The sequence below is a fragment of the Globicephala melas genome, chromosome 16, assembly GCF_963455315.2.
Source record: "Globicephala melas chromosome 16, mGloMel1.2, whole genome shotgun sequence".
Classification (NCBI taxonomy): Eukaryota; Metazoa; Chordata; class Mammalia; order Artiodactyla; family Delphinidae; genus Globicephala; species Globicephala melas.
The window spans coordinates 6,969,065-6,982,182 of NC_083329.1; the positions used below are offsets into that span (position 1 = coordinate 6,969,065).

A 13,118-nucleotide genomic window follows, 5' to 3' on the forward strand; every position below is an offset into this window, starting at 1 on the left:
TTATTTGCACTGTGTTTTAAACATATATGCGTGTGTATTTACACATGCATCATATCAGTGAGGACAGCATTTATGAAGTATTACTCCCATGAACACCTGTGCTAAAAGGTTGTCTGTACTTTCAAAGTTAATGAAATGCAACTGAGTAATTAGGCAGCGAGGAAGTTAGTTCAGGATTCCCAGCGTTATTTACTTGATAACATATGCATCCGTAGGTAGTATTTGCGTTTTCTTCAGAAACTGCGGTTCTTTTTTTCTAGATCAAGCCTGTTAAGCCCTGAAAACTCCACCCGGAGCTCAGGATGGGCTCGTGCAGCTGGGATGGGCTGTAGGCAGGTCTGGCCTTTGGCTTTTCTCCTCTTGTCCTGGATTCCTCTGGGTACAAGGGGGCAGCATGTGTGTCAGGGACCATCACATCCTGGTGGTCTGAACTCTGGTCGGAGGTGAAGGGGCTATCCTGATGTGGGTATCAGGCTGTTTGTGGGGGAGGTTCCCCATTTGTGGATGTGATGCTCTCTGAGGTCCCATCTGGCTCTGGGATTTATTCTTAAGACTAGAATTTGTTGCCTCTAAGGGGAAAAATATTTTGGACCCATGAGTTTACTTTCCATTACACCTTTGGGGTCTTCACTCACATTTGTGTTTGCGGAGGTTCTCTGTGTATTGTTCTCTGTGACGTGCCTAGCGCTGTAAGTGGATTTTCAAAAGTCAAGTCATTCCTTTGGTTGCACGTACATGATGGCAGTGATGCCCTTCACTTTAAACTTAAACCTCCCCTGAACCTGTAGGTTCGGGTTTGAGTAAATTTGGTTTGAAATAAAACTGAACCTAATTTCCTCTAGGCCTTTTTTTTTCTTCCCAGGACTCTGGGTTCTTGAATTCCCCTGGTCTTGTTAGGAAAGCGTTTGTTAAACAATAGGATTGTTAACAAGTATCTGTTAAACATTTGAGTGCCTTAGTGCTGAGCTCTTTACCTGCGGCACCACGTGCAACCCCACATTCGAGGGGAGAATGGTCACATCCTGGGCTCAGCCTCCCCAGCCAGAGGTGAGGCAGCTTTTCTAGCGCCACTCGTGGTCTCATTCTAATGCTCTTCACTATTGTTTGGTCTCCAAGTTCTCTAAGATAAAAATCATATCCTGTCCCTGCCCCCATGGAGCTGACCAACTAAACCAGTGACAAACCTGACGAAGCAGCCGATGCAATGCCTTTTGCACATATAAAGGGGTGGGGGTGGAGGTACAGTTGCGGAGAGCTAGGGCTGGAGGGGCTGTTACTCGGCTGAATTAACTTTCCCCAGCTTCCTCCCTGCTCAGTGTTCTGCATTTAGTCCATTGATCCTTAGCACTGGTATCTAAATCCGGTCACTCTTCTTGTGAGTAATTTTTCAGGGCTTGCGGACTCGGCCATTTGATTCTCAAGTCATATATATATATATATGTACACACACACACACACACACACACACACACACACACACATATATATTTTCTGCTTCTCTCTACTCATTCTTCTGGCTGGAGCCTGCTAAGTCTGCCTTGCTGCAGTGTCTGTCCTCTCCTGCAGGCCTTGGGGGAGCCAAGGGATCCCCACTGCATGGGTGCCCTCACCGCTGCCCCTCAGGGATTCTCCCAGGTTGCTTGGACTGGAATTCAGATCTATGCATTGGCATTCCTAAGAGGGACACCCTGTTTCTAGATTAAATTTGCATGAGGTTGGAGGGGATATACCTTTCTTCCTTTTAAACCCACCTTGGCAGTGCAGCTATTACTTAAAGACTCAGATCCTAAATAGAGCCACTCTGCAGTGATGCTATGGCCCGGAACCAAGGCAGCAGCTGTCTCTGCATCCCCAGCTTCAGCTCCCTCTCCTGATGTAGAAGCCCACATAAATTCACTGTACATTTTCCAGACTGTAGGAAACCTGCTCTTTGCAGAAAATGGAGAAATAGAGGAAAATATGAAGATTAACATACAATTTTTATGATCTGAAAGACTTATATTTTAAAAATCACCTTAGCATATGGAGAAATAACTTCTTTTAACAACTTGGGTGTTTTTTCTGTCTCCTGCATGGTATGCATACACTAGCAAATGAGATTCACCGTTTAAAGAATATTTTAAAATTTACGTATACCATTTGGAGTCTTATATTTGTTTTTCCATTTAACCTGTAAATGTTTTTCCTAAGTTGTGAAATATTTTTGAATTTTTAAAACTAAATAATTTGTTGAGATACAGGTATCATAATGTATGTAGGTATAACATGATAGCTATTTGTTTTTCTCTATAGTGTTATCAGGAAAGATAGTTATCCAACTATTTTCTGTTTCAGGGAGGCATCTTAGATGGTTTATTTTTATGTGAATCGTTACTCCTCCTCTAATTACTTCCTAGGGGTAGAATGGGGTGGGGGGGATGAAATCTAACTTTTCAGAAAAGGTGCCCTTTCTCACTCCCACTGAAGCGTGGGGGGCTGTTTGTTTCACCAACTCTTCAACATTTTGCTCTTGTCATCCCTGGATTTTATGTTACAGATTGTCAGCTTAATAAGTTTTATGTTGCTGTGCTGAGCATCGAGAGACCCTCTGCTTACTGTCTGACCCTGTGCCCCTTGTCAGTCAGAGTGTCAGTGGGGTGCCTAATGAAAAGGAATTCGGGGGACTTCCCTGGGATTTCGCCTTCCAATGCAGGTTTGATCCCTGGTCTGGGAGCTAGTATCCTCCGTGCCTCAGGGCCAAAAAACCAAGGCGTAAAGCAGAGGCAATATTGTAGCAAATTCAATAGAGACTTTGAAAATGGTCCACATCAAAAAAAAAAAAAAAAGTCTAAAAAAGAAAAGGAACTCAGCACCTCTTCTGCGCCCTCCTCTCTACCTGGGAGAAAACCGAGGCCAGGGCATTCATTTCAAGATGCCCTACTGGTTCGTGGTTGCTACTAGCTGGGCTCTGTTCTTGGGCCACATCATCTCTCTTCCACTCCCAGCAGGTTCCGGAACCTCTCCTAGAGGCGCTTGTGCCTGGGCTGATAGCTTTCTTGTTCAGTTACTATTTGAAACCACAAAAGGCCACCTACAGGTGTCTCTGATTTGACTTGTGGGTTTACACCTCCGCTGCCTGATACATTGGGCTGAGACCTCAGGGGCCAGGCTTCCCTTTGAGCCAGGCTGATTGGAAGAGGGTCCTCCCCCAGCGAGGACTCCCCCACTCCTCTGGGCACTTCAAAGTTAACAGGGTGGCTTCCCAGCTTGTCTGACATTGGGACAGACTCGTGGGGGCCCAGCCAGGCTTCTGGGAACCGGAAGTCAGACTGCCCAGACCCGCTGCCTGCACGTTCGGGGCCAGCTGGGCAGTTTGGGGTGTGGGAACGCAGCTTGAATTCACAGGATGACGTCGTTGTGTGTGTGGTTGCTGCTCACTGAACTACTTTTTTTTTCTTTCAAAACTTGGCTCCTGTTGTGCCGAATTTGCAGCACCCGTTTATCGATGTGCTTTCCGTGTCCATTTCTCCAGTTGTTTCCAATTCCCCCCTGCCCCGCCAGTCTGACAGCCTCACGCCCTTGTTTATTTCTCCATTGCTGGAGCCACTGAGAACAGAGCCTTTCCCCAGAGGATTGAAGCCCAGCTAATGCTGCGAGGCTAGGCAGTTCCTGGTCACCTAGCTGGGCTCAAATCTGCCGGCTCTGTAGGGTGGGTGCAAAAGCAGAAAGCTGAAAGGCAGCAGGGGAACGGACACGTTAATTGACTACACCTGAGACAACACTGAGACAATATCCTATTTTGTTTTCCTTAAGAAAGTGGCAGAGTTCCAAGACTTCCCTTACAGTTTTCCACTGCCTCTCCTTATATTTGAAGACAGGAGTTCTGAAATCTTGGCTGTTGGGCCCTTTCATGTTCTTAAAACCTAAATGCAGCCGAACATATTTAATATTACAGAATTTCCGTAAACATTCTCTCTACAAAGACTGTATGTGAAGTTTGTGCCCGGAGGGCATTTTTCTTATTGAAGTTGAAACTCTCGCACATGGCGGGGTGGGCAGTAATAATGAAGTGTTGATTTGACCTTAGGTGTCTTGACACCAGTGTGGCTGTATAGGGACATGGAAAGAATTAGCTTTCAGGGTCCTCCTGCCTCAATAAAGGAAAATTGTTTCCAAGCTAATTAATATGGTTTATTCACTATTAGGCAGTAGTACGTGGAACTGGATCCTGGGAAGGAATGATGCAGCTGAGCTAAGGGGAAAGTATGTCAGGTCACACCGTGTTAATTCCGTCTTGTCCAGCGTTTCCCTCTTCAGAGGACGTAGTCTTTTCCTTGGTTTTCCCAGTGTGACAAGCACACCAGAATTCCACACTGCTTCGTGCCTGATGGGCTAGGCCTTTCTGGGGGTGCGTTAATACTGAGAGGCTGGGCAGGCGCATAAATACACGTGGGGAGGGAAGGGGGGCCCTTCCCAGGTGACTTGGGCTTGTGCCTTCACTGTGTCAGCCTGAGGTCCTGGTTAGGGGCAGATCACACACGTGTGGCCCCGAGTTCTGAGTGCGGGGAGAGGCCACATCCTAGCAGCTGCAGGCCCCTCCCACTCCCCATGTTGCTCAGAGATGCCTGTCTGTGCCCCCAGCAGCCCCCCAAGCATGCAGCTCTGGTTACCCCGCCTAGTCAGCTGAGGGCAGCCGGAAGCCATCCCTTTGTGGGTCCTTCTGCATCCCTGGATGTGTGGCAGACCTGCTGAGGGTGGTCAGGTGCGAGCCGGGAGCTGGAGGGGGTGGGGAGGGGCCCGGGCTGCTCAGGGGTCCCGTGGAATGTATCCCAGGAGCCGCGGCCCCCGGCCTTGACTTGGCCTCTGGCACCTCTGTCTGGGCACGTCCCGCTTGGGCCAGAAGGTCTTCTTTCTTGCTGATAGGGGCAGGTCGGTTTTAGGGGGCGGACATTTGGTTTCTCTGTGGATTTCTGGGTTCCACATCTACTCGGGACTTTTCCCTGCCTGCCGCCCTTGAACTTGAGATAGTTGTGAGGCCCTGCTGTGGACACGTGGGCAAGCCCCTGGCACCCGCGTCCCATGTCCTCACATCCTCATCGTGATTCCGCCGTGGAGGGTCACTCCCCTTTTACACAGACGGACACCCTGAAATGGTGCTGCGTGGCTAGCGTGTGCAGCAGGAGGGGCGAATAGGTTGACACAGGGCTTGCACGTGGATCTTCAGGTCACCACGGCTCCCTTGAGCTGGGGCTCAGGTTCCGCGTCTGTGGGTCCCTCTTGCAGCAGCCCATGCGCAAGTGGCTCCTCCTGCCCGGAGGCACTGGTGGGCAGCAGGTTGCCCCGAGGTAGCTGTGGGCCCTGCAGCTGTGGGCGGAGCAGCATTTCCTGGAAGGCGATACATCATCACTTCAGCAGGGCTCAGTCTTACATTCGATAACAACAGGCGCCCTCTTGAGAGGGCCAGCCAGCAGCGTCTGAGCCAAGAGAACATTGATGAGAGCGAAGGCCGGGGTTTCTGGATGCTTCTTCCCCCGGTCCTTTGTTCCTTTTCTGAGCACAGCCATGCCCGCAGGACTGTCACCAAGGGGAGGGCGAGGCCCCCCGGGGGTGGGGAGCGTGTAGGTCCCTCAGAGATGTGGTGAGGAGTATTGGACTCTTAGGCCAAACAGGAACCGTTTATCTCGTGATGTGAGCAGAGATTGGTTTGGTTCTTAGCAGACGCTGATGATGACAAGCTTGTCCTGTGTCCTGGAGCCGCGTGCCAAGCCTGCTGAGGACTGGATTTACTGAGTACTGGCTGTGCACAGGCCGAGCGCCGAGCTCCCCGGGCATTACCACTGTGAAAGGACCTGATCACCTGTGAGGCAGATGCTGCCTTCTCTGTCTCAGACAGGACAGAGTCCCAGGGCGTTGGTCACCTTGACCCGTGGAGCCTGGGCTGCTTCTCTGCAGTGTCCTGTTAACTCCGTGCTCTCTCCTTTGTCCTCTCCCACTAGCCCCTCTATTGCAGTAAATCTGTGGGGGCCAAGGGATGATTCTGCAGACGACTTTCTGGTTCTCTGTTTAAGTAGTAAGCGTGCATGGGGCCCCCTGGATCTGAGATGAGCCCGGTGTGAAGGAGGGCAGGTTCCAGATAAGGCCAGTGCTGTCCTCAAGCCTGGGCCTCCTGCTTCTGTCCAGTTACTACATGAGGATCTCTCTCCGGCTAATAAATGTCCAAGCCAGGCCTCACTTTTGCTCACTGGCCATCCGGGAGGGGAGGAAGCAGTGGGTGAAGGGGCCCCCACCTGCCCTAGCAGGACAGAGGACGGGCGTCTTAAAGCCTAGATGACCCAAATACGAGTCAGGCAGAGCAAAGAATCCAAGTGGGGCTCAGGCAGGCCCCGAGTGGTAACGGGAGCTGACACATCAAAGCGTTAGAGACGTTAGGAATAAGTTCATGCAGAGTAAGTGCAAGTAGGTGGGCACTTGGTGCTGCCTGTCGCAGGCTGAGGGGGGATGCCGGGGCGCCCGCGCTGAGCCTGTGTGCCCCTCTTCTCTCTCTGGAGTTTGGATGACACAGGGCACAGAGCAGAGCGCAGGAGCCGTTCTGAAAGAGGGCGAAATTCAAGTGGGGGCCAGACCGGTCCTCCTGGAATGAGCCGGGGCAGAGTCTCTCAGGACCCCTCCTTCCAGACCTTTTTAGAGTGCATCTCATTCAGTTTCAGAAAAGTAGACTTATTACCTATAGACTTACAAGGTAATTTTCATATGCCCGATTCGGTGTAAGAAGAAACTAAAAATCCAGGTGGTAGGGACCCTTCTAGGCGATGTGTCGTGAATTTATAAGTTTCCTATATGAAAGCCCCAGCCCTGGCTTGGACTCCACCAGGCTCTGGGTACTGCTGGGTGTGTGTGTGTGTGTGTGTGTGTGTGTGTGTGTGTGTGTGTGTGTGTGTGTGTGTGTGTGTGTGTGTGTGTGTGTGTGTGTGTGTGTGTGTGTGTGTGTGTGTGTGTGTGTGTGTGTGTGTGTGTGTGTGTGTGTGTGTGTGTGTGTGTGTGTGTGTGTGTGTGCACCCACACGCACACCCCCTCATCGTCATCAACTATGGGTGGAACACATTTGCCAAGTGACGTTTAGTACATTCACTGAGGTTGATCATACGGGCCAAAAATAGATGCCCTTTTCCTCGGCCAGAAGCAGCGAGTGAACTTGGAGCTGCCTGGCATTTACTGGCCGAGGCCGAGTCGCTTGGTGGAAGAGCCTGCTTAGCTTCCTGGGGCTGCTCGTGGAGGAGCGGTGGTGATTTTAATTAGCTAAGTCGTTTCTGTGTCTTGTATACTCCTAGAAGTTCTTGGAGGAATCCTGCCAAGAACATTTCCCCTGGCACATCTGCGGGGCACTACTCCCTGTTGCACTGTCATCAAGTATCTATGGAAACAAGTGTTTTTGAATTTTTAGCCTTTTTAGCCTTTCTGTAGCTGCATTCTTTTTAAGTACTTCTTTCCACCTTCGCGTAACAATGGGCACTTGCTTTAAAGATTCTGACAGTCTTCCAAGCTTTTTAACATTCTTAATCCACTAAATAAGCCATCACCGTTCGCTCGGGCAGTCTGCAGGCTCTTCTGAATTTTTGGCTTAAAATTCCGTGAAACGTCACCGTCCGCGTTGTCTGTTCCTTGTTTAATTACTTTGACTATGAAGTATCTCAAGGAAAGAACCTGTGCCCACCAGTAAGATTAGGTAGGTGTTAACATGTTGCCGTTGTCTTCAGACCTTAGTTGAAAAGAATGTTACAGACAGGTATATATATATATATGCAGTTATATATGCAGTTAGTTAAATATTTGATTTCCTACTGTATCCCAGACGTGGAAGACTTTGGAGATGAATAATGCGTGATCAAGGCATTTAAACATTTAGAGACTTGGCGATGGGTAGAGTATGTCACAGCCTGGCAGTCAGGAGTGAAGGTGTCACAGATGTCTAGGGTATGGGTTTTGAAGGGTGGACGAGAGTTTGCTAGGCAAGCTCTCGCTGCCTCCAAAGGCTGGTTCCTTGGCAATAATAGATGCTTAGTCAACATGAAACTACTGTGTCATTAGAGGCTTGGAACTACTGAGAGCCCACGCCCGTCCCTCCTTCCTAGCATTTCAGAGGCTGGGATGTCTCTGTTCTCCACACCCATCTCCCTTGAATTGGAAAGTTTGGGGTGTAAGGTGGTGTGGAGGCACAGTGGGAGTGAATCACTTCTTGACCTTGGGTATTATGGTAACCCTGACCATGGAGACCACCCTGTTCCTGCTGTGAACTCTTGTAATTGCGAAGTAGGAGCTGGCTGGTGTCAGGACTTGGACCCTTCCTTACATTAGAGAGAACACAGGAGTATGGTTTTCTTTTGAATGGTTTGAAAAGTAGAGTGCAGCTGGGAAACTGGTTACGGTAATTTCATACATTAAAAAAAAATATTAATCAACTATTTGTATCCTGACTGATTGTAAGGTGAGCTTGGAGATGGTCAGGGATGGCTGCAGCAGTTCATCCTCACGGGACTTGAGAAAGGACGACCTTAAAACACAGATGCCCCGGTGCCATAGCAGCTCCAATATTGAAATTGCATCTGTCCTTCGTGGGAAAGGCACAGAAAAGACACCTGGACACGCCTCCTGCCCAGGTGTTTGCCTTTTCTGTCAGCCCCGGGGAGGAGTAACTTCCCCACCCGCCCCCTCTTACTGCTTTGTGTGCACAGGAAGTGGTTCAGATAATGTGGATGGTCCCATATATCTCCTCTTCATTCCATGTATAGTAAAATAAATGCGAGTGCTGTGTAATGCATCACCTCATTTCATATTGCCTTTGCCAAGAAAGTGCAATTTTATCGAACATTAGGATTGAATTCTTAACTGAGTAATCAATTTCAGTAGTAAGTTAAAGTGCCTTCTCTTAATGACAACTGCAACCGTTCATCAGTTACAGTGGATTAACAGTTGTCAGCATTTATGCTAATAGCACTTATAAACCGTGGGCTTCTGAATTCCATATTTCTCAAACAGTTGGTAAGACTTTTTGCTGGAAGACAATATGATTGTTTTGTCCCTTTGCTTGCTACTTGGAGATGCAAAGAAGTTAAATGACATTTTCACGGCGATGACACAATATCACCTTCTGGTGTTGCACACTTGGCTTCGTGTCAAAATAGATGGAAAGAGTTCATTTGTTCTGGTGCTCTACTGTTTAATTTGATCTGGTGTGTGACTAAAGCAAGACAAATAGTATTTTTAATGAAACCATTTAATAACCTCTGGTAGCTTAGAATCGAAGGCATTGGAAAAATGCAATTAAAGGATGGCTAGATGTAAACAAGGAAGAAATCACTGCTTCAACTTCACTGATCCAATTCATTTTGCTTTCAGGGTTTCATCGCCTTAAATGGTTTTGAACCGATGAAGCTGGATTCTCTTAAAAAGACGGAGAGCCCATCGTGTGAACTATAGAGTTTGCGGACACATTTATATTGGTGAGTTATTGTAAAATATCTCCAGGTAAAAGTTCAGGTTTTTCAAAATCCCCTTTGGAATGTGTTTGCAGTTTGTTGATGACTGGATCGCTGGCAGCCTCAGGATGTTTCATCGGGACATCTAATAGCGGGATCATATTGATTGTCTTTCAATTAATTGCATCTGGTATTTTCATTTATCAAAAGCAAAATACATGTAATTAACTCTGAAGCAATATAGTTCAGTGTAAAGTGATTGTTGCCGCTGCCGCTATAGAGATAAGTCAATGGAAATTACACCAGGAAACTCAAGTCAGGATGGAGCCGTGTTAGGACTTCTCGACATATTAATTACAAAGAATAAAAATGAATTGGGGAAACCGTCCACGAGTGGCTTGGGCAAATGGTAGATGGACGTCTTTAGGGAGACAGCAGCTTGCTGAGGACGGTACATCTTTAATGAGCTAAGATTTTCAGACTTGCCAACCTCTAGGATGTCTTGAACATAGAATGGTTTTTTTTCTGGTGGAATGGATTAGGGATGTGGGATGTGGGCTGAGGAGAGCCTTCAACTGTCTGCTTATTTGGAGTATGGTTGAGAAAATACCAATGAACAGAGTTCAGTCTTCGTCCATAGCAAGGACTTTTGGGGGTCCTGAGTTAATTTCAACATGCCTTTAGCCATTTCCCACAAAACCTAGATCTTAGACTCTCAACGTGGCAACTTCTCAGAAATGATTGATTTTTATCCTGTTGAAAAAAATGTTTTCTCCTTGAGCTGACAATGTCATCTTAAAGCCAGAAAAAAGAGTGTGAGCCGTTTCTCACCGTTCTTTCTGTCAACCCCCAGGCTTGTTCCCTGCAGTATTGAGTAGGACAGACCCTCAGGTTTGGAGAAAGGTCAAAGGCCCACAAGGAATTTGTACAACAGGATTCCCTGCCTGAGAATCCTGGGCAGATTCCAGCACACACGGTCTGGAATAAATAATAACACAGAAAGAAATGTTGGCCTTAAAATGCAGCCTTAGGCACGGCTTTAGCCGGTGATCGCCAGGGGGCCCGAACTGACCCTCAGTCTCAACCCAACCAGTGGGTGTGGCCCGGGGAAGGGTCTCACTGCCTTTTCCCATGGACGAGGGTCAGTTGCCAACACCGGGGCTGCTGCTCCGGACCTGGGCTCACGGAGCCCACTTCCCAGCAGGTCCCTCTGGGAGGCCTTATTTGTGACATGAGTAGTTGTACTGGAGTGGTCCCCACGAGCCCCCGCCTTGTAGAAACCCGGAAACCTTTCCCAAGAGTGATCTGAGAAGGCTGCCCAGCCAAAGGCCACGGCAGAGCATGAAGTTCACAGAGGTTACTTATCAGAGACACTCCGTAATCTTTGAACAATTCTAAGAATCTTTGTACTGGGGCGATGAGAAACTAGAAATATCAGTGAACCTTCTTTTGGGGGTGGGACATGGGTATATCTATTAGTCATGATGGCCACTCTCAACCGTATACACTCAACTTTGCCTTTTAAGGCCAACATTTATTTCTTTTCTGGCTCTCACTCATTCTTCTAAAAGAAACCTTTTTTTAAAGACCCTGCGTGCTAGAATCTGCCTGGGGTTCTCAGGCCGGGATGTTGTTGTACACATTCTTTGTGGACCTGGGGTTGGTGGGGTGTTAATTCCAGGATTGGGTAACGGCACTGAAGATGTTTTCAGTGGGTCACAGTGATGGAAATCCGTCAGACCCCCACGGTTGTCCAGTTCCATGTCCAAGCACTGCCAGTGCCCGATCCTCGAGTCCTTCACAGAAAGTCACCCGAGGTTCACCTGAGGGAGCGTCTCGGCTGGGTGCCAAGACTTGAGGGTGATGCTTGGTACGTTTTGTAGACACCACGGGGTTGGAAAACTACTTCTCTAAAGATAAGAATGTGGAAATCCACAGTATAAGGATGAAATGGACTTCTTAAATATCAAGAAACGGTTACATAACAGCATTTTCATTTGACTCAACCTAATAATTGAGCCACTGCGGGATCCTGTTTATCAGTGATCTCTGTCTCAGAGAGAGGAACATTGACATTGCATAAATGCATCCAATATCAGAATGAAATTGCAACACCATTCCTGATAGCAAATTTTTCCCTAGCACCTAGCACGCTCACACAATTGGCCTCGTACAGTGGTTCTCAGCACTTATGTGTTTTGGGCATAATTTGGGGTAACAGTTTTTGATAGCACTCTGGAAGAGCTTGAGAAGCTTGGTGTAATGTTGGCGTTGGCCCTCATTAGAGCATGGCCACCATGCCTGGAGGATGCCTCGTGGTGTCTGTGACCTCACCCACATTGACTGTGACCCCGATGGCCTGGCTGCTCCCCAGCACTGGGCACCTTGCCAGTGGGTTAACCTTCGTCCCTGACCACCCCTGTGTACACTCACAGGGTGTGGTTCTCGCGTGTCCCAGAAGCGTGTGTTAGTTCTTGGCTCTTTTCTCTGTGGCTTGTCACTGTGCCCAGTCCATTGTACCCCACTCGTTGGATGGCTACTCATTCAGCCCCAACTGCAGTCAATACCTAGCAACACAAGAGGGGTATCTTGAATTGCAGCCAGAGCAAGGGACCACATGTTGATTTCAACCTGGTAGCTTACCTGTTGAGATCTCCTAGACAAATCCTTTTTAATGTAGGCAGAAGAGAAGGAAATAGACAAAAGACACAAAATTCATGAAAAGTCGCAGTCTTGGAATGGCAAACCTGTGTGGTGGTGGAACCATTTATGCGTCGTTTTTGTCCTTAGTATATTTGTGCGTGCCCTCACTTAGAAACATTCTATTTCTATTATTCTAGACCTGATAGTCTGGTTGTGGCTTTTTTCTTTTCATAACTTCAAATCAGACATGTCAGCCTCCTCCCCCCGTGCAAAGAGGCTCATTTGGTCATCACTAATGAACGACAACACGCGACATGTAGATCTGTTGCATTTTGTTCTGCTTTTACTGTCCATTCTGTACGTCATCGCTTGTTACAGTGAAACCCCGACGTGCTCCGTGGTTCGCTGACTTCTGGAACCAGACTTAGTTCTCCAGTGGTTCAGATGGGTCATTGTTTTTCCTTGTGCCATTTTGTTATTAAGCATTAATATTTGTGGCGGTACCAAGTTACCTTGTAATTTTAACAGAAGCGTCAGGGAAAAATGAGTGCTTTTTGTCAAATGTCTCCAGCTAAGTGGAAATGCAAACCACGGCCCTTAGCTCTTATTCTGTAAAATGATGGTGGCGTAGCGGTGGCTGCGGTTTGTCAAAGACGTGACAGCGTATCCGGCTGCCGGCACCCAGAGAGGCTTGCGCGCTGCTTTATGTTGACAGATTGCAATGATGATGTGGAAGCTTGACCTGCCCCGCAGAGCCCCAGGGAAAGGTGATCTGAGGTTCCCCTGGTGCTGGTGACTCAGAGGGGAGGGCCTCGCAAGGTCTGTTGTGGGGTCCAGGCCGCTCCGGTCCGAGTACGGCTTTAGTGGCCAGTGGGCCCCGTTAGGGCCTCCGCCCCGTTTCTGCCAGCACAGCTTTCTTCCCCGCGAAACAGAAGGGAAAGTATTGCTTTACTCCAGAAATAAATGCCCACGCCTTGCAGTGAGTCTGACTCTCACTGCTTGAGCACTGGAGGGAGCTGGCTG

At 48.3% G+C, this 13,118-nt stretch overlaps 1 protein-coding gene across 5 annotated transcripts in view; it reads left to right on the plus strand.

Moving 5' to 3' along the window:
* Positions 1-13,118, plus strand: part of CTBP2 (C-terminal binding protein 2) — a 162,861-nt gene that overhangs the window by 39,802 nt on the left and 109,941 nt on the right. For 4 of the 5 annotated variants that reach the window (XM_060286816.2, XM_030832023.2, XM_060286817.1 and 1 more), the window contains one exon: positions 9,373-9,476. The gene's annotated coding sequence lies outside the window, so the exon portion shown is untranslated. Of the gene's footprint in view, positions 1-8,479; positions 8,634-9,372; positions 9,477-13,118 lie in introns of those variants that run through there. The other variant, XM_030832024.3, reaches the window with a different exon arrangement.